The sequence below is a fragment of the Bos indicus x Bos taurus genome, chromosome 6 (assembly GCF_003369695.1).
Source record: "Bos indicus x Bos taurus breed Angus x Brahman F1 hybrid chromosome 6, Bos_hybrid_MaternalHap_v2.0, whole genome shotgun sequence".
NCBI lineage: Eukaryota > Metazoa > Chordata > Mammalia > Artiodactyla > Bovidae > Bos > Bos indicus x Bos taurus.
In genome coordinates this window covers 111,760,291-111,779,525 of record NC_040081.1, presented here as the reverse complement: position 1 = coordinate 111,779,525, position 19,235 = coordinate 111,760,291, and the positions used below count along the sequence as shown (strand labels likewise).

The window sequence follows — 19,235 nt, the reverse complement described above, 5'->3', positions numbered from 1 at the left end:
TTTTAAGAAAACAACATTTTTAATAGAACTCACTTTTAACTACTCATGCTCATGATAAGGGATTTTTTTTTTTAATTTCTGAGATTATTGGGGTACTCTGTATTGGTAGCAGAAATTTAGAAAACCAAAATAATAAAAAGAGAAATGAAAGTAAGTAGTCTGAACTGCCACCATTTAAGAAAATTAATTTGGGGTATCCAGAACATTTTCTGGTCAGATTCAGTCCTATAAATATGCATATATATTCATAAATATGTATAAAAGTCCATATATATTTATACTTTTTATCAAAAGTGGAAACATTCTACACATTGCATCTTGTTAATTTTTATTTTCTTGACTGAACAATACATGAACGATTTTAGAGTTTTTGAGGTTCTGCTTTAAAAATGTTTAATAACAGAAGTTTCCTTCTGGCTCAGATGTCACTGCATGCTCACTCAGGCATCTTTTTTGTGGTCCCTGATCACTCACCTCCGTTCCTCTGTCATTGCTTCTGAAGGGCTTGTAATGTTTTATAAGAGAGAGCAAAAGGGCTGAAGAAGGATGGTTAAATCAGTACCTGGAAGAAAGTGAAAGTGTTAGTCACTCGGATGTATCTGACTCTTTGTGATCCCATGAACTGTAGCCCACCAGGCTCTTCTCTCCAGGGGATTCTCCAGGCCAGAACACTGGAGTGGATTGCCATTCCCTTCTCCAGGGGATCTTTTCGACTCAGAGATTGAACCCAGGTCTCCTGCATTGTAGGCAGACTCTTTACCAACTGAGCCACCAAGGAAGCCCTGTCAATAAATATTTACTCATTGAATTAAAACATGCATGATGGATTACAATTCTTGAGCATGTGACTGCAATCATTTTATCCTTTTTAAAGTTATGAGGGATGCAAGCTTCTAGGATGGGGCCACTGCTGAGAAACAATTGTCATTATATGATTGTTTCAGTACAACTGGCTCCAGTACTGAAAGGGAAAAGGTAAAGGAGTTCAGTGATCAGTGTGTGAAGAAGTAAATTTTTATGCCCTTTTTGTGTTTCTCTGAACCTCCAAATCTTTCTCAGCTAACAATCTGATGGTAGCAAAGTAGGTCATGGCCATAAACTAGCAGGTTCAGAACAGAATAATATAGAGATGAGTAATTAACATGAAAAGTACTTAATCTCAGTCTCATTCAAAGAAATGTCAATTATTATAAATTCACAAGTATGAAATTATTGTCACATGCAGTATATTTTGGTTCAGTTCAGTTCAGTTCAGTCGCTCAGTCATGTCCAACTCTTTGCGACCCCATGAATCGCAGCACGCCAGACCTCCCTGTCCATCACCAACTTCCAGAGTTCACTCAGACTCACGTCCATCGAGTCAGTGATGCCATCCAGCAATCTCATCCTCTGTCGTCACCTTCTCCTCCTGCCCCTAATCCCTCCAAGCATCAGAGTCTTTTCCAATGAGTCAACTCTTTGCATGAGGTGGCCAAAGTACTGGAATTTCAGCTTTAGCATCATTCCTTCCAAAGAAATCCCAGGGCTGATCTCCTTCAGAATGGACTGGTTGGATCTCCTTGCAATCCAAGGGACTTTCAAGAGTCTTCTCTAGCACCACAGTTCAAAAGCATCAATTCTTCAGCGCTCAGCCTTCTTCACAGTCCAACTCTCATATCCACACATGACCACAGGAAAAACCATAGCCTTGACTAGACGTACCTTAGTTGGCAAAGTAATGTCTCTGCTTTTGAATATGCTGTCTAGGTTGGTCATAACTTTCCTTCCAAGGAGTAAGCGTCTTTTAATTTCATGGCTGCAGTCACCATCTGCAGTGATTTTGGAGCCCAGAAAAATAAAATCTGACACTGTTTCCACTGTTTCCCCATCTATTTCCCATGAAGTGATGGGACCAGATGTAGGTACCAACAAATTGCCTTTCAAAAGGCAGTACACATTTATACTCTTTTCCATGATGGCTTCCCTGGTTACTCAGATAGTGAAGAATGCAGAAAACCTGGGTTTAATCCCTGGGTCAGGAAGACCCCCTGGAGAAGGAAATGTCACCCACTTCAATATTCCTGCCTGGGAAATCCCATGGAGAGAGGAGCCTGGCGGGCCACAGTCCATGAGGTTGCAAAGAGTTGGACACGACTGAGCGACTCACACTTTCACTCTTTTTTACCTCATAACTTTGGCCATTTCTCCACATTCACAAGAGCACTGAATCTTTTTTGTTTCGCTAATCTAGTAGGAAAAACAAATTCTATGCTGATTTCCATTTTCTTGCTTTTAGGTAAGGTTAAATGCCTTTCCCCATTATCATTGGCCATCTGTATCATGTGAATTGTTTGTGAAAATCTAATCTCTATTTTCTATATTGTTTTCTTTTTCTTATTGATTTGTGACAATTAAAACTTAAGGTTATTAGTCCTTCATTATTTATTTTGCAAATATTTTCATCAAATGTTTCACTTACTGTTTATCTTGGTTTACTGTGCCATGCAAACTTTTAACATTTTATCGCCAGACTTGACAATCCCTTCTGTACCAGCTTCTGAGTCTTATATTTGACTCTGGAATACTTTCGTCATTGAAATATTTTTTCCTATTGCCATGTTATAAGAATTTTCACCTTTAAATATCATCTCTATATTTCTTGACACGTAGCTCTTTATCTGGAATTTACCTCTGCATGTGGGTTGAACTCAGAATCTCCAGCAAACTGTCGTTTTGATGCTATAATATGCAGTGGGGAAAAAAATCACCACAATTGATTAATTCTCTGCTGCAGATATTGGATGGAGAGTAGCAAGATTGATTCATTAATAAATGCATACTGGAGCCTTTCTCTGCTCTGTTCCAGGTACTACTATAAATTCTGGGAACACAGAGGTAAAAAAATAATCACTGTGCTTGAATGAATCTTACATTTAAGTTGCAAAAGAGGTAAACACAAGACTGAACAAGAAAATGTCAAGTATCAATGACTACCATGAAAATTCAGCTTAATAAAATATGACCACATGATGAAGAAAGACTGGGTAACCAATTAGGGGAGATTTCTCTGAGGTTGTTGTATCTAAGCTGAAATCCGAGTGATGAGAAGAAGCTGGGCTTAAAGAATATGAGAAAGATACCCCCAGAGAGTAAAAAGCAAGCAGAACAAAAATCCTAAGGGTGGCTTTGTGGTTTGCAGGTTCTTTTGCAACCCCAGCAAGAATACTGGAATGGGTTGCCATTTCCTCCTCCAGGAGATCTTCCCATCTCAGGGATCAAACCCACATCTCTTATATCTGCTGCATTGACAGGCAGATTCTTTACCACTAGCACCACATGCCACCCTTAGAGGGAAGGCCTCCAAGGGTAGCTGTTGTTGCAGTTGAGTCACTAAGTCATTTCTGACTCTCTGCGACCCCGTGAACTGCAGCATGCTCACCTTCCCGATCCTCCACTACTTCCCAGAGTTTACTCAAACTCATGTCCGTTGAGTTGGTGATGCCATCCAACTATCTCATTCCTGTATCTTCCCCTTCTCCTCCCGCCTTCAATCTTTCCCAGCATCAGGGTCTTTTCCAGTGAGTCAGCTCTTCGCATCAGGTGGCCAAAGTATTGGAGCTTCAGCTTCAGCATCAGTCCTTCCAATGAATATTCAGGGCTGATTTCCTTTAGGATTGACTGGTTTGGTCTCCTTGCAGTCCAAGGGACTCCCAAAAGTCTTCTCTAGCACCACAGTTCAAAAGCATCAATTCTTTGATGCTCAGCCTTTTTAATGGTCCAGTTCTCACATCCACACATGACTAGTGGACAAATCATAGCTTTGACTATACAGACCTTTATTGGCAATGTGGTGTCTCTGGTTTTGAATATGCTACCTAGGTTTCTTACAGCTTTTCTTCCAAGGAGCAAACATCTTTTAATTTCATGGCTGTGATCACTGTCCATACTGATTTTGCAGCCCAAGAAAATAAAGTCTGTCACTTTCCATTTTTTCCCCATCTGTTTGCCATGAAATGATGGGGCTAAATGACATGATCTTTGTTTTTTGAATGTTGAGTTTGAAGTCAGTTTTTTCACTCTCCTCTTTCACCCTCATCAAGAGGCTCTTTAGTTCCTCTTCACTGTCTGCCATTAGAGTGGTATCATCTGCATATCTGAGGCTGTTGATATTTCTCCCAGCAATCTTGATTCCAGCTGGTGCTTCATCCAGCCAGCTTTTTGCATGATGTATTCTGTGCTGCTGCTGCTGCTGCTAAGTCACTTCAGTCTTGTCCGACTCTGTGCGACCCCATAGACAGAAGCCCACCAGGCCTTGCCGTCCCTGGGATTCTCCAGGCAAGAACACTGGAGTGGGCTGCCATTTCCTCCTCCAATGCATGAAAGTGAAAAGTGAAAGTGAAGTCGCTCAGTCGTGTCCGACTCTTAGCGACCCCATGGACTGCAGCCCACCAGGCTCCTCCGTCCATGGGGTTTTCCAGGCAAGATTACTGGAGTGGGGTGCCATTGCCTGTGCTAGTTTGTAATATTTGAAGTTAGAATGAAGGCGGAAGTATTGAGAGAACCAAAAAAGTAGAAGTGGTCATTGAGGTAAATGGAATCCAGATGGTGCTTAGCCTTGCTCAGTCTGGTAAATAATGAGGTTTTATTCTAAGTGATGGAAAGACTGGAAGATTTTACACAAGGGCACTATGTGGTGGGAATTATAATTTGCATTTGTGTGCCTGCCATTCCCAAAGCTGCCACTAGAGGAAGGCAGGCAGAGTTGGGGCAGTCACAGTGCAAGCAGCCCAGTTCACACCCTTTCCCGTGAAGAACACCTTCAACTGAACCATGAACTGCTTACAGAGGAGGAAATGTCCAGAAGGAGAAGAGACTGTGTCTGGTAAAAGAAAGAGGCCAGAAATGTCTCGTTTTTAAAAGGTGGCTCTTACATGGAATTTTATAGATGACTTTCAGAGATTGTTTCCCATAGCAAGTGAGAAAAGCTGTGTCCCCAGTCCTGGGCTCCCAGGTGGTAAAGAACCTGCTTGCCAGTGCAAGTTCGATGTAAGAGATATGGGTTAAATCCCTTGATCCCCTGCAGGAGGGCATGGCAGGCCACTCCAGTATTCTTGCCTAGAGAATCCCATGGACAGAGGAGCCTGGAGAGCTGCAGTCCGTAGAATTGCACAAGAGTTGGACATGACTGAAGCGACTTAGCACATACTCGGGACTGGGGTGCCATGTGAAGCTCACAAGGTGGCAGAGACCCTGTGAGGAGCTTCTGGTGACTTCTTCAAGGCTCTGGCCCAGCAAGTCTAGGCTTTTAGCATTTTTTCAGTGCTCCCAAGGCAATGGAATGAGAAAGGCTGAGCTTCAGCCACCTTAGGAGAGACTGGCACATAAAAGCCAGAGGAACCATAGATCCGAGAGCAATCAGAACCCCATCTGCCAGGCAGGCTTGCCCTGGCACGTCCTTCCCTTAATAAAATAAAATGTTGTGTTAGTTGCTCAGTCACGACTGATACTTTGCAACCCCATGGACTGTAGCCTTCCACACTCCCCTGTCCATGGAATTCTCCAGGCAAGAGTACTGGAGTGGGCAGCCATTCCCTTCTCCAAGGGGATCTTTCTGATCCAGGGATCAAACCCAGGTCTTCCATATTGGAGGCAGGTTCTTTACCATCTGAACCACCAGGGACCTGGGAGTCAAGTTGCTGCCAGCCACATGCTCATGAGCAGAGTGTAAGGAAAAGGGAGGTGAGTGAAGAAAACAGAAAAAGTTTCATGACATAAGGCTTTGGTTTTTCTTTTTTAAAAATTTGTTTATTTCTTTTTGGTTGCACTGGGTCTTCACTGCTACAGGCAGGCTCTCTCTAGTTGCAGTGAGCAGAGGCTACTCCTCATTGCCGAGCACGGGCTTCTCTTGCGGTGGCTTCTCTTGCTGCAGACCACACTGTAGGCACGCAGGCTCCAGTAGCTGCAGCATCAGAATCAGTGGTTGTTCCGCATTGGCTTAGTTGCCAGGTGGTAGGTGGAATCTTCCCGGGCCAGGGATCAAAATCATTTCCTCTTCACTGGCAGGTGGATTCTTAACTGTTGTACCGCCAGGGAAGCCCCAAACCCTTTGATCTTGAATTATTCAACTTGACCGTTACCTTAAGCTGAATCCTCTAAATAGCAAAATTGTATGGCTTCAACCTCTTTATAAGAACCATGTTAGGGGGGAAAAAAAGAGTAATCAAATTAGGTTCCAGTAGACAATGAACTTATTTTTAAAGCTCCTGAAACTGATGCATTAAAATTCCCATCAAGCAAAATAATTGGGATTCTTAGATCATAATGTAGCAGAAGCTGAAACAAAGAATTTGGTAAGAGGACCTTAATGGTGAAAGAAAAATGTCTTTAAGATTTTAAGCTCAGAAGAATATACGCCTCTCAAGGGAATGTGATCTGAGATCTGGGTCACTGACCACGTTGACTATTGAAGCTTGACACAAAGGGGAATTCTAAGAAAACACTGTTACCATTTATGGGGGGACTAAAAAGGGCTGCCAAAATTTCTTAATTGTCTTAGGAAATACACTGCTGCAGTAAATACACCACAGGCAAAATTAAAATTATTCCATGACCGGGAGAGAAGAAGTAACCCATACCCATCCTGGGAGTGGAAAAGTAAGTGACAACCTACAGTTTCTTTCCTATTTTTGTTAAACGTTGCTAGTGCTAACTGGATGTTTAGCCAATAAATGACCAGTAGACCAGGAGGAGTCTACATTTAAAGCACATTAGTCAATATTTCAGCCATTTCCTTGCATGTAGAAATGTATTTTCCATTTTCAAAGCGGAAGCTTCAAAGTTAATCAATGGAATGTGTACCAGTATCATGAGGTAATTATAGATAAACTTGGAGATACCCCAACTATACTGCCCTCTGGCCTCTCCCCCAAATGACTGTGGTGGGCAAGAGGCAAACGACCAGGGAACCCATTTATATAAAGAACACTTAGGATGGACTTCCCTGGTGGTGCGGTGGTTAAGACTCTATGGTTCCACTGCAGGGGGCACAAGCTTGATCCCTGGTTGGGGACCTAAGATCCCACATACGACACAGCACACCACAAAAAAGAGAAAACAAACGAGAACACACAGGACAAGTCTATTAGCCTCTATCAGAACTCTGGTTCTCCAGACAGCCAGTGGGACATCTACAGCTATAGACAGATGTAGAGTTAGAGATGGGGTTCCCAGGTGGTGCTAGTGGTAAAGAACCTGCCTGCCAGTGTAGGAGACCTAAGAGACATGCGGTTCAGTTTCGATCCTTGGGTTGGAAAGATCCCCTGGAGGAGGGCATGGCTATCCATTCCACTACTCTTGCCTGGAGAATCCCATGGACAGAGGAGCCTGGCGGGCTGTGGTCATTAGGATTGCAAAGAGTCAGACACAGCTGAAGTGACAAAGCACGTACACACGCAGAGATAGAGATAGATATAGATCCCTCTCAGGCAGAAAGAGATGGTGTTGCAGATGTCGTCCAAAGGCAGCAAGTCTACTGGAGAATTCTCTCTCACTTGCACACATGTGTGCTAAGTCACTTCAGATGCGTCCAACTCTTTTGCGGCTCCATGAATTGTAGCCCACCAGGCTCCTCTGTCCATGGGGTTCTCCAGGCAAGAATACTGGAGTGGGTTGCCATGTCCTCCTCCAGCAGATTTTCCCCACCCAGGGACTGAACCCATGTCTCCTGCACTGACAAGTGGACTCTTTACCGCTGAGCCACCTAGGCCAATCTCTTGTTCTATTGAGGTCTTCAACTGATTGGACAGGGCCCACTCTGTCATCACAGAGGGCAATCTGCCTTACTCAAAGTCCACCAACATAAACGTTAATCTCAATTAAAAACAGCCTTACAGAAACACAGAGAATAAAGTTTAATTATATATCTGGGTATACTGTCTCCTAGGCAAGCTGAAAGATAAAATTAACCATCACAATGACCTACTTAAAAAGAACACTCTTGAGTAAGAACACAGTCAGCCCAGTCTTCTGCACAGACTTTAGCATTGATGCTGATTTAGATAACTCAGCTTGGGCACCATGATGAATATGTTGCAGAACGATACTTTTATAGCTACTAAATTTAGGGATGTGGCTAAGGAGAAGAGCCAGAGCAAATGTTCCTTTAGTGTGAAACAGACAAGCCTGAGTCAGTTACTCAAAAGGGTGCAAATTATTTGACATCTTGGAATGTATTTCTTCAACTTCAAAAGAAATGTCAGAATACAGGACCTGTCCTTTGTCTATGGGTTTTTGGCAAGTTTAATTAGGGCTCACCATACATCTGAGAGAACATTTTAGAAGAAGTTCAACTTCCATAAGCCTCATATTCTTCTCCATCAGAAGACAGACAGAATGAAAACCACAATCACAGAAAACTAACCAATCTGATCACATGGACCACAGCCTTGTCTAACTCAATTCGATTATGAGCCATTCTGTCTAGGGCCACGCAAGATGAAAGAGTCATGGTGGAGAGTTCTGACAAAATGTGGTCCACTGGAGAAGGGAATGGCAAACCACTTCAGTATTCTTGCCTTGAGAGCCCCAGGAACAGTATGAAAAGGCAAAAAGATAGGACACTGAAAGATGAACTCCCCAGGTCGGTAGGTGCCCAATATGCTTCTGGAGATCAGTGGAGAAATAACTCCAGAAAGATTGAAGAGATAGAGCCAAAGCAAAAGCAACAACGAGTAGTGGATGTGACTGGTGATGGAAGCAAGGTCCGATGCTGTAAAGAGCAACATTGCACAGGAACCTGGAATGTTAGGTCCATGAATCAAGGCAAATTGGAAGTGGTCAAACAGAAGATGGCAAGAGTGAACATTGACATTTTAGGAATCAATGAACTAAAACGGACTGGAATGGGGGAATTTAACTCAGATGACCTTTAGAAAGATGACCTTAGAAGAAATGGCGTAGCATTCATAGTCAACAAAAGAGTCTGAAATGCAGTACTTGGATGCAATCTCAGAAATGACAGAATGATCTCTGTTCGTTTCCAAGGGAAACCATTCAATATCACGGTAATCCAAGTCTATGCCCCAACCAGTAATGCTGGAGAAGCTGAAGTTGACCGGTTCTATGAAGACCTACAAGACCTTCTAGAACTAACACCTCAAAAAAGATGTCCTTTTCATTATAGGGGACTGGAACGCAAAAGTAGAAAGTCAAGAAATACCTGGAATAACAGGTATTTTGGCCTTGGAGTCCAAAATTAAGCAGGGCAAAGGCTAATAGAGTTTTGCCAAGAGAACACAGTGGTCATAGCAAACACCCTCTTCCAAAAACACAAGAGAAGACTCCACACATGGACATCACCAGATGGTCAACACTGAAATCAGATTGATTATGTTCTTTGCAGCCAAAGATGGAGAAGCTCTATACAGTCAGCAAGAACAAGACTGGGAGCTTACTGTGGCTCAGATCATGAACTCCTTATTGCCAAATTCAGATTTAAATTGAAAAAAGTAGGGAAAACTACTAGACCATTCAGGATGACCTAAATCAAATCCCTTATGTTTATACAGTGGAAGTGACAAATAGATTCAAGGAATTAGATCTGATAGACAGAGTGCATGAAGAACTATGAACAGAGGACATTGTACAGGAGGCAGGGATCAAGACCATCCCCCAAAAAAAGAAATGCAAAAAGGCAAAATGGTTGTCTGAGGAGGCCTTACAAATAGCTGTGAAAAGAAGAGAAGCCAGAAGCAAAGGAGAAAAGGAAAAATATACCCATTTGAATGCAGAGATCCTGAGAATAGCAAGGAGAGATAAGAAAGCCTTCCTCAGTGATCAGGGCAAAAAAATAGAGGAAGACAATAGAATGGGAAAGATTGGAGATCTCCTCAAGAAAATTAGAGATACCAAGGGAACATTTCATGCAAAAGCGGGCAAAATAAAGGACAGAAATCATATGGACCTAACAGAAGCAGACAATATTAAGAAGAGGTAGCAAGAATACACAGAAGAACTATACAAAAAAGATCATGACCCAGATAATCACGATGGTGTGATCACTCACCTAGAGCCAGACATCCTGGAATGCAAAGTCAAGTGGGCCTTAGGAAGCATCACTACAAACAAAGCTAGTGGAGGTGATGGAATTCCAGTTGAGCTGTTTTAAATCCTAAAAGGTGATGCTGTGAAAGTGTTCGTCATGTATCGATGTGAGAGTTGGACTATAAGAAAACTGAGCACCAAAGCATTGATTCTTTTGAACTGTGGTGTTGGATAAAACTCTTGAGAGTCCCCTGGACTGCAAGGAGATCCAGCCAGTCCATCCTAAAGGAAATCAGTCCTGAGTTTTCATTGGAAAGACGGGTGCTGAAGCTGAAACTCCAATACTTTGGCCACCTGATGCAAAGTACTTGCTCATTTGAAAAGACACTGATGCTGGGAAAGATTGAAAGTGGGAGGAGAAGGAGACCACAGAAGATGAGATGATTGGATGGCATCACCGACTCAATAGACATGAATTTCAGTAAGCTCCGGGAGTTGGTGATGAATAGGGAAGCTGGCGTGCTGCAGTCCATGGGGATGCAAAGAGTCAGACATGACTGAGCGACTGAACTGAACTGAACTCAATCACCTAGAAGGAGAGGTAGGTTGGTAATGATGGCATTCAGTTCAACAACTGTGAGCATCAGTTGCCTTTACACCCAGGATGCAGTCAAATGTGCTGGAGTGAACTCCTGATGGTAAAAGTAGCTGATGGAAAAGCATAGGTGCACAGAAGCATAGTTTGGAGCAGAAAATACAGCTTGAGAATTTTACATAGCAAGATCTCTTTCATGGATGAGGCAAAAATTCCTCCAGGTATTGGAAAGTAATGATTCAAATTCTATTATTATATTTATTCTTTTTAATTAAAAAAATACAGTTAGAGAAAAGTTGCAAAAATAATGCAGAGAATTCTTATATATGCTCTACCTAGCTTCACCTAATATTAACACTTACAGAATCATATTGCAGTGATCTAAACCAGGAAACTACACTGTTAAAATACCATCACCTATTCTACAGCCCTAATCTGAATTTTTCCAGTTTCACTACTAAAGAATTTTTTTTTAATATATCCAAATCCAGTTATTAATTTAGTTGTTACGTCTCCTTAGTCTTCTTCAATCTCTAATGGTTTCCAGTCTTTGTTTTTCAGCTTTAAAGACTAGTGATCACTCATTTGGTAGACTGTCCTTCAGTTTAAGTCTATCTAATATTTTCTCGTGATCTGTCTAAGGTTTTCCACTTTTTGGCAAGAACTTCGTAGAAGTGATATGCCCTTCTCAGTACATCGTATCACTTGGTACACTATGTCAGTGTGTCTTATTACTCTTAACGCAGACTGTGATCCCTTGATTAACATGACACGCGCCAGGTCCACTGTAAAAATGGCTATTTTTTCACCAGCAATTAAAATGCTCATGGTGCAGAGAGATTTTGCAAATATGCAAATGAGCTGTTCTCATCCCACCTTTGCCACTGAGTTTATCTTCCACCGCTGGTCCCTTCCGTGATTTTCTAATTTTAACCAAAAATACGAAAGGAATTTAGCTTTAGTAATATTTCATGGAATTTACACTGTCACCTTATTGAATCCACAAATCAAGATAAATACATAGGGTTTAAAAATAATAAGATGGCTCATCTGCCCAACTCCAAATATGACATTATCAAGAATGCTATTTAAAATATGAATTTGTGTATCTGTTATCAATAACCATAAACATCTTCCCAAATACATATTGCATGATATGTGCTTTTCCAAAGCAATTTTTCAGTCCTGACAACTATGATAATCAAGTCTTGAAATAATTTGAACTTAGAACCTAATTTTCAAAAGCTATGTCTATGTGTTACAAAATGATTCCCCAAAATAGTAAAGATTTCTCAAGCCCATCATTATCACTAAAAATTTGTATATAATAATTTTAGGAAGATTTTTCCAAAATTATATTACTAAGAAATAAATGAGATAATTATTTGTTTTATCTTTAATCCTTTAAAACTCCTACTTTGGCATTAGTTAATGTTCAGGTATAAATTAAACACAGAGAATACATTTTTCTTAGACACCAAGGCAATTTGTTTTCCTAATAAGGTCATGTAAGCAGCAGATTTTGGAGTTAATTCTTTTTTGAATATGTAGAATTTCAAACATGTTTGTAAAATTGGCCAGCATTTCATTTCTTTCCTCTGAAAAAAAGAGTCCTATATTATTTATTCTATCACTTACTAAACAAATAATGTTTTAATACTGAAAGGATAGGGAGACATAATCTTAGAATAAACAATACTTTAAATGGAATACATTTAGCTTTTACTTAAAACTAATGTTATTATCTTCTTCCTGTTCACTGGGGAAATTTTCTATAGTATCCCAACATTACAGGTTGAATGGTGTGCCCCGCCTCCACCTCCCAAAAGAGAGAAGTTGAAGTCCTGACGGGCAGTACTTCAGAATGTGAACCTGGAAACATTAACAAAATGTCTAGAAGCAGAGAGAACGGTCAGAAGATGGCAAGGACTTTGCTAAGAGGTGTCAAGAATCCAACCATAAAGGGCGTCTCTGAGAAGGAAGACGTGGTCCTAAAATTAGAGACGTTGTGGAGGTTTTTTTATATATATAAAATATTTGGTATTCATAATGCAGAATGTTTAACAAATAGGAAAATAATTTTTAATATTATGCAGAAAGCTTGAAAGTGGGTTTACTTTTAGACTGCTCATGGGACTGTCTCCCATGGCAGCCATGACGAGGTCCCTCTCAGCCTCTCAGCTCTCTGAATGCCAGGAGCAGAATTGATTGACAGCCCCAGCAGCGGTACTCTAGATCCACCATTGCTGCCCAGCCAGGCCCCGCCCCCGGCCGTGGGCGGCGCCAGCCAATGGCTGAGAGCAGCAGAGATACATACGGAGGATGCTCCTGCAAGGAGATGGGGGGACTTCTCTGCTGGCAACTTTGGTTTCAGTTGGGTTCATTGAGGGGCTTACCAGGTGGCTCACTGGTAAAGAATCCACTGGCCAATGCAGGCATGGCTTTGAATATAGTTCCCTGTACTATATAGTAGGTCCTTGCTATTTATCGCTGGGTCGGGAAGATTCCTTAGAGGAGGAAATGGCAACCCACTCCCCTATTCTTTCCTGGAGAATCCCACGGACAGAGGAGCCTGGCAGGCTACAATCCTTGGGGCCGCAAGAGTCGGAGACGACTTAGCGACGAAACCACTACCACCACCACCCATACTCTTGCCTGGAAAATCCCATGGACAGAGGAGCCTCCAGGCTACACAGTCTATGGGGTCACAAAGTTGGATACTACTGAGCACGTTCGCAGGCAAGGTCCAATGAACTTGTTGGCATAGCTCTTCCCTGCCTCCTGCCAGCTCCCTCCTCATTTTCCCTCAGGCGCTTCCCCTAATAAATCTCCTACATTTCTAATCCTGTCTTGTGTCTGTATCTCAGAGGACCTAGCCTAAAGGAAACCATATAAAGGTTGAAGATTTACAATGAATACTCATCTCAGTGTTACTCAAAAAGCAAGTGATTGGAAATTTCCTAAAAATCCAGTAATAAGAAAATGTTTCAATCAATCATGATAACCTCATAAACTAGAATATTGTAAGATTAGTGAATAAGAAAATACATTAATATTAATGATATACAAAAATGGTCATATATATGTGAAAAAGATACAAACTTTTATACATAATCTCAGTTGTGCTGTGCTCTGCCGTGCTTAGTTGCTCAGTCAGATCTGACTCTTTGAGACCACATAGATTGTAGCTCACCAGTGTTCAGTCTGTCCCTGGGCTCCTCTGGCCATGGAGATTCTCCAGGCAAGAATACTGGAGTGGGTTGCCATGCCCTTCTCCAGGGGATCTTCCCAACCCAGCAATCAGACTGAGGTCTCCTGCATTGCAGGAGGATTCTTTACCAGCTGAGCTACCAGGGAAGCCCTATCTCAGTCATATATAAAGATAATCTACATATGCATAAACAATAGCAGGAAAAAATATGTCAAAGTGTTAGTGATGATTTCTCTGGGTGGTAGAATTACTGGTTTCCAATTTCCTCTTTATTGTCTTCTAATTTTCTTAATATTTAAAATGTTCTATGTGAGATGATAAATGGCAAGGACCTACTATATAGTACAGGGAACTATATTCAGTATCTTGTAATGACCTATAATGGAAAAAATCTGAAAAAGAACGTATGTATTTGTTATGTACATGTAACTGAAGCGCTTTGCTGTATTCCTGAAACTAGCACAGCAAATCAACTATACTTCAAAACGAAAGCCGTATAATACAGAGAAGAGTATACAACCCTTTAAACAAAAACAAAAAAAATCCTGTAATGACCATTACTACAATTATAATTAGAAAACTATTAAATAACTTGAAAAGGATCCTTCAGTCTTATTTAGATATAGTGTATGTAATATAAGGCTTCCCAGGTGGCACTAGTGGTAAAGAATCTGCCTGCCAATGCAGGAGACATAAGAGACGTGGGTTTGATCCCTGGGTCAGGAAGATCCCCTGGAGGAGGACATGGTGACCCACACCAGTATTGTTGCCTGGAGCAGCCCATGGACAGAGGAGCCTGGTGGGCTACAGTCCCTAAGGTTGCAATGAGTCAGACGTGACCCAAATGACTTAGCACACATGCACGTGTGCATAATATGAGAAACAGCTATGAGATTTTTGTCTACTTTTTCAGGTGATATCTCACTTGATTCCTTTCTGCAACGCTTGGCCAGTTCTTGAGCAACTCTTCCAGGGAAAGGGAGCTGCAGTTTCAGTACAAGAAATGAGTAAGAGTGTATATGATGCTTCCAATATGAAAAGACCCATAGAGTTGTGCTCACTGTTATGGGAAGACTCCCTAGTTCCCAGGGACTGGAATGAATTACTCCATCCTCCCAGTGCCCTCCAATGCTATCCTGACCATTCAGTAATTCCATTGTGCATCACACAGCAACCTTGTAAGTTCCTTGAGGGCATTCATCTTGCGACCCTCGGTGCTCAACCCTAAACACTGAAAAGTAAAAGCGAAAGTCGCTCAGTCGTGTCCCACTCTTTGTGACCCCATGGACAGTCCATGGGATTCTCCAGGCCAGAATACTGGATTGGGTAGCCTTTCCCTTCTCCAGGGGATATCCCCAACCCAGGGATCGAACCCATGTCTCCCGCATTGCAGGTGGATTCTTTCCCAGCTGAAACACCAGGGAAGCCCAGGTATACTGGAGTGGGTAGCCTATCCCTTTTCCAGTGGATTTTCCCAACCCAGGAATCAAACCAGGGTCTCCTGCATTGCTCCCGAATTCTTTACCAAGTGGGATATGAGGGAAGCCCCTAAACACTGTAGGCGTCTGACTATAGCCTGGATCATTGAATTGAATCATCCATCACCAATAAGACATCCTGTATTTTTTTTTTAATCAATGGAACCAGAAAGCAGTATATGGTTTAAAATAATACCATTTTCATACCATTTCTGTTATTTCATGCCAGAAACTGTATGTGAATAATGTTGTCTCCTTTGCCTCCTTAATTTTTTGCTTGTGTTCTTTTGCTGTGCTCATTCTTTAGGCATTTGAAGTTTCTCATTGCCCTCTGCCTTCTTCTGTGACTTTGCATATGTCCTTCTCTCAGGCTTGAGAGTTAGACAGCTCCTCAGTCCATGGGATTTTTCAAGTAAGAATACCAGAGTGGGCTGCCTTTTCCTACTCCAAGGGACCTTCTTGATCCAGGGATCAAACCCATGTCTCTTGCATTGTAGGCTTCTTTACCCTCTGAGCCACCAGGGAAGCCCCATCCACCTGCCAATGCAGGAGATGCCAGAGACAAAGCTTTGATTCCTGAGTCAGGAAGATCCCCTGAAGGAGGAAATGGCAACCCATTCCAGTATTCCATCTGGGAGAATCCCATGGACAGAGGAGCCTGGTGGGTTACAGCCTATGGGGTCACAAAAAAGTTGGACTGAGCGACTGCGCGACTGCGCATACATGCACACAAGACCCAGTAGCAGGCCAAGAGCTGCTCCTCAAAAGGAGGGTAGTTATTCACAGAAGGTGGCAGGTTTTGCTCCGCAGTCCTAAAGGCTTGTGCTGCAATTCACCTCGAGAGTCCTGCCAAAGGCTCCAAACAACATCCCTACCTGCTGCTGACCCTTCGAGCATCGTTGGATCTGCTGGACCATGTGGCCCTAGTGGCAGGGCAGCTTGAATGGCAGTCCTGACCTGTTGCAGAGCCTTCTTTCCTTCTGGGTCTCACTCAAAACTAGTAGCTTCAGGAGTCACTTGGTACACTGGCCACGGTAACACACCCAAATGAGGAACACGTGGCCTCCAAAGGCCCTATTGGCATTGTATCTTTTCCTTTGTAGCAAATGCAAGAACTCAGTCTTCACCTTGGAAAAGATAACTCCACATGCCCCATCCCACTGGGACCCTAGAAATCTCTAGAAATCTTAACAATAAGTTTAGAGAAGTTGCTGCCCATGCTTCACAAGAATGAATCATCATGTCACTAACATAATGGGCCGGATTACTATCGTGTGGGGGAAGGTGAGGACGATCCCTGTGAACCATGGCTCAGGACTGGAGAGTGCACATACTTCTAGGGTAGAACAGTGTAGGTGCCTTGCTGGCCTTGCCAACCGGAAGTAAACTGGTTTTGGTGATGCTTATTGTTAGGTATAGAAAAAAATTTTTTTGCCAGATCAATAGTGCAAACAAGGTACCAGGGGATGTGTTAATTTGCCCCAGCAATGAAACGACATCTGGTTTGTGTGTGCATGCTCAGTCGCCTCAGTCCTGTCTGACTCTTTGCAACCCTTTGGACCATAGCCCACCAGGCTCCTCTGTCCATAGAATTCTCCAGGCAAGAATACTGGAGTGGGTTGTCATGCCCTCCTCCAGGGATCTTCCCAATGTGGGGATCGAACCTGAATCTCTCGTCTCCTGCATTGGCAGGTGGTTTCTTTACCACGACTGCTACCTGGGAAGCCCAGCATCTAGTGCAGCAGTTACAACTGCAGCCACCACCCAGGGAACCTTACAATAAGCCAGTGTTATTCCCCAAGACCCATCTGTCTTCTGCACCAACCAAATAAGCAAGTGCAATGGGGATGTGGTTGGAATCCCCATCCTTATTTCTTTCTGGTCCTTGATGATGACTCTAATCTCCAAGAATGTACCATTTCTTTCATTTTTACTGTCTTCGTAGGCAGAGGCTGTTCTATGACTTCCACTTGGTCTTTCCCATTATGCTAGCCCTCCATCCACAAGTCAGGGAAATGATGTAGGAATTTTGCTGGTAGCTGAGCAAGTCTATTTCAATTATGCATTCCAAAACTGAGGTATGGACTGGGGACCCATGGCTCCACCATGAGATGAACCTGAGCTAAAATTTCATTGATCACATGACCTAAATAAGAATCTACTCTAACTGGTATAGTCAAAGCTATGGTTTTTCTAGTAGTCATGTACAGATGTGAGAGTTGGACCACAGAGAAGGCTGAGCACGAAAGATTTGATGCTTTTGAATTACGGTGCTAAAGAAGACTCTTGAGAGTCCCTTGGACAGCAAGGAGATTAAACTAGTCAATCCTAAAGTAAATCAACCCTGAATATTCACTGGAAGGACTGATGCTGAAGCTCCAATACTTTGGCCACTTGATGAGAGAAGCCGACTCATATTGGGAAAGGTGGAAGGCAAAAGGAGAAGAGGACGACAGAGGATGAGATGATTAGATTGCATCACTGACTCAATGGACGTGAATTTGCGCAAACTCCGGGAGACAGTGGCTTACATGGTAGCTCAGCTGGAAAAGAATCCATGACAGTAAATGACAGGGAAGCCTGGCATGCTGCAGTGCATGGGTCACAAAGAGTCGGACACAACTCAACAACAACAGCAGCCACTAGCTACTGGAGTTTGGTAATGTTTTGGGTTCCTTGTAATTAGTTCAGTTCAGTATCCCCTAAAAGTCTGGTTATTTCCTCTTCTATAATACACACTTACCATGATAAAAACTCACAGATCCCTTTGGGGAGGGGTGGGAGAATGATTAACATTATAAATTTTGGCAGTGTACTGGGAGCCTTCCTCAAAAGGACCAATCTTAGAGATTCCAGGTCTGTCAACTGGCTCAAGTCTGGGAATTAATGAAGAGGCTGTGAGTCTCTATCTTTATGACTCAATTGAAGTTCTGTTCATTTCACCTTGAACTTTGCTATTTATTCAGGGCAAGTAAGAATTTAGTAGGTTTCCCACGTCACTGCTAGGAACCACGTGATCAATAGCCAACATCACAGGTTGGGTGAGTTAAACTCTTCTGATTGGTGTTTTGACGCCTCTGCCCATGATGGTAACCAGACCCATCTCGCCTCTGGTAGTTGAATGTTTCCATTTGGCCATAGGATCCTGGAGTCCAGTTACCTTCAGTGCATTTAGATTTCCCGATTCAGGGACTGTGGTTCACATTGTGAGGGCTAGACTAAATAGAAAAGTGATCAGAGATCTTACAGGATGCTAGAGCCCCCCCCCAAAAAAAAACAAAACAACTTTACTTCTCACAGTAATTGTGAAATGTATGTCTTCTGGACCCTCACAAGGTGAGTGGGTAGGTCTTAAGTGACAAATCCACTTTAACACACCAGTCCCTAAAACTACATATCTCTTTACCTACATTAAATTCAGGAAGATCCAGCATTTCTAGTTTGCCCACCATTGATCACCTTTTCCAAGTCCACGTTTCAGCCAGCCAACCAAGCAACAAAACTCTTAGAGTCCCTTCTAACTCCCTGAGCTACAATACGAAGCACAGAATCTCAGATCCGTGAGCCCATATCAATGCCTGGCCTGATCTAACTTTATGATTCTTCCACCAATAGTCCACACCCTTAATACCCATTCCCACTCATATCCCTCAGATTGTGTCTATATAAGTTAGAGAACTCAAGCAGTGCTATTTACAATAGCCAGGACATGAAGGCAAGCTAAATGTGCATCAATAGAGGAATGGATAAAGAAGATGTGGTATATATATATACATATATATATATATATATATATATATATATATATATAGTGGAATATTACTCAGCCATAAAAAAGGAATGGAGTTGTGTCATTTGCAGAGATGTGGATGGACCTTGAGACTGTCATACAGAGTGAAGTAAGTCAGAAAGAGAAAAATATCATGTATTA

The 19,235-nt window shown here is 42.3% G+C and overlaps 1 long non-coding RNA gene across 2 annotated transcripts in view; it reads right to left on the bottom strand.

Moving 5' to 3' along the window:
• LOC113894543 overlaps positions 1–19,235 on the bottom strand; it is a 45,413-nt gene that overhangs the window by 9,645 nt on the left and 16,533 nt on the right. The window contains exon 4 of one of the 2 annotated variants that reach the window (XR_003511613.1): positions 475–562. This is a non-coding gene — a long non-coding RNA (uncharacterized LOC113894543). Of the gene's footprint in view, positions 1–474; positions 563–5,788; positions 6,162–19,235 lie in introns of those variants that run through there. The other variant, XR_003511614.1, reaches the window with a different exon arrangement.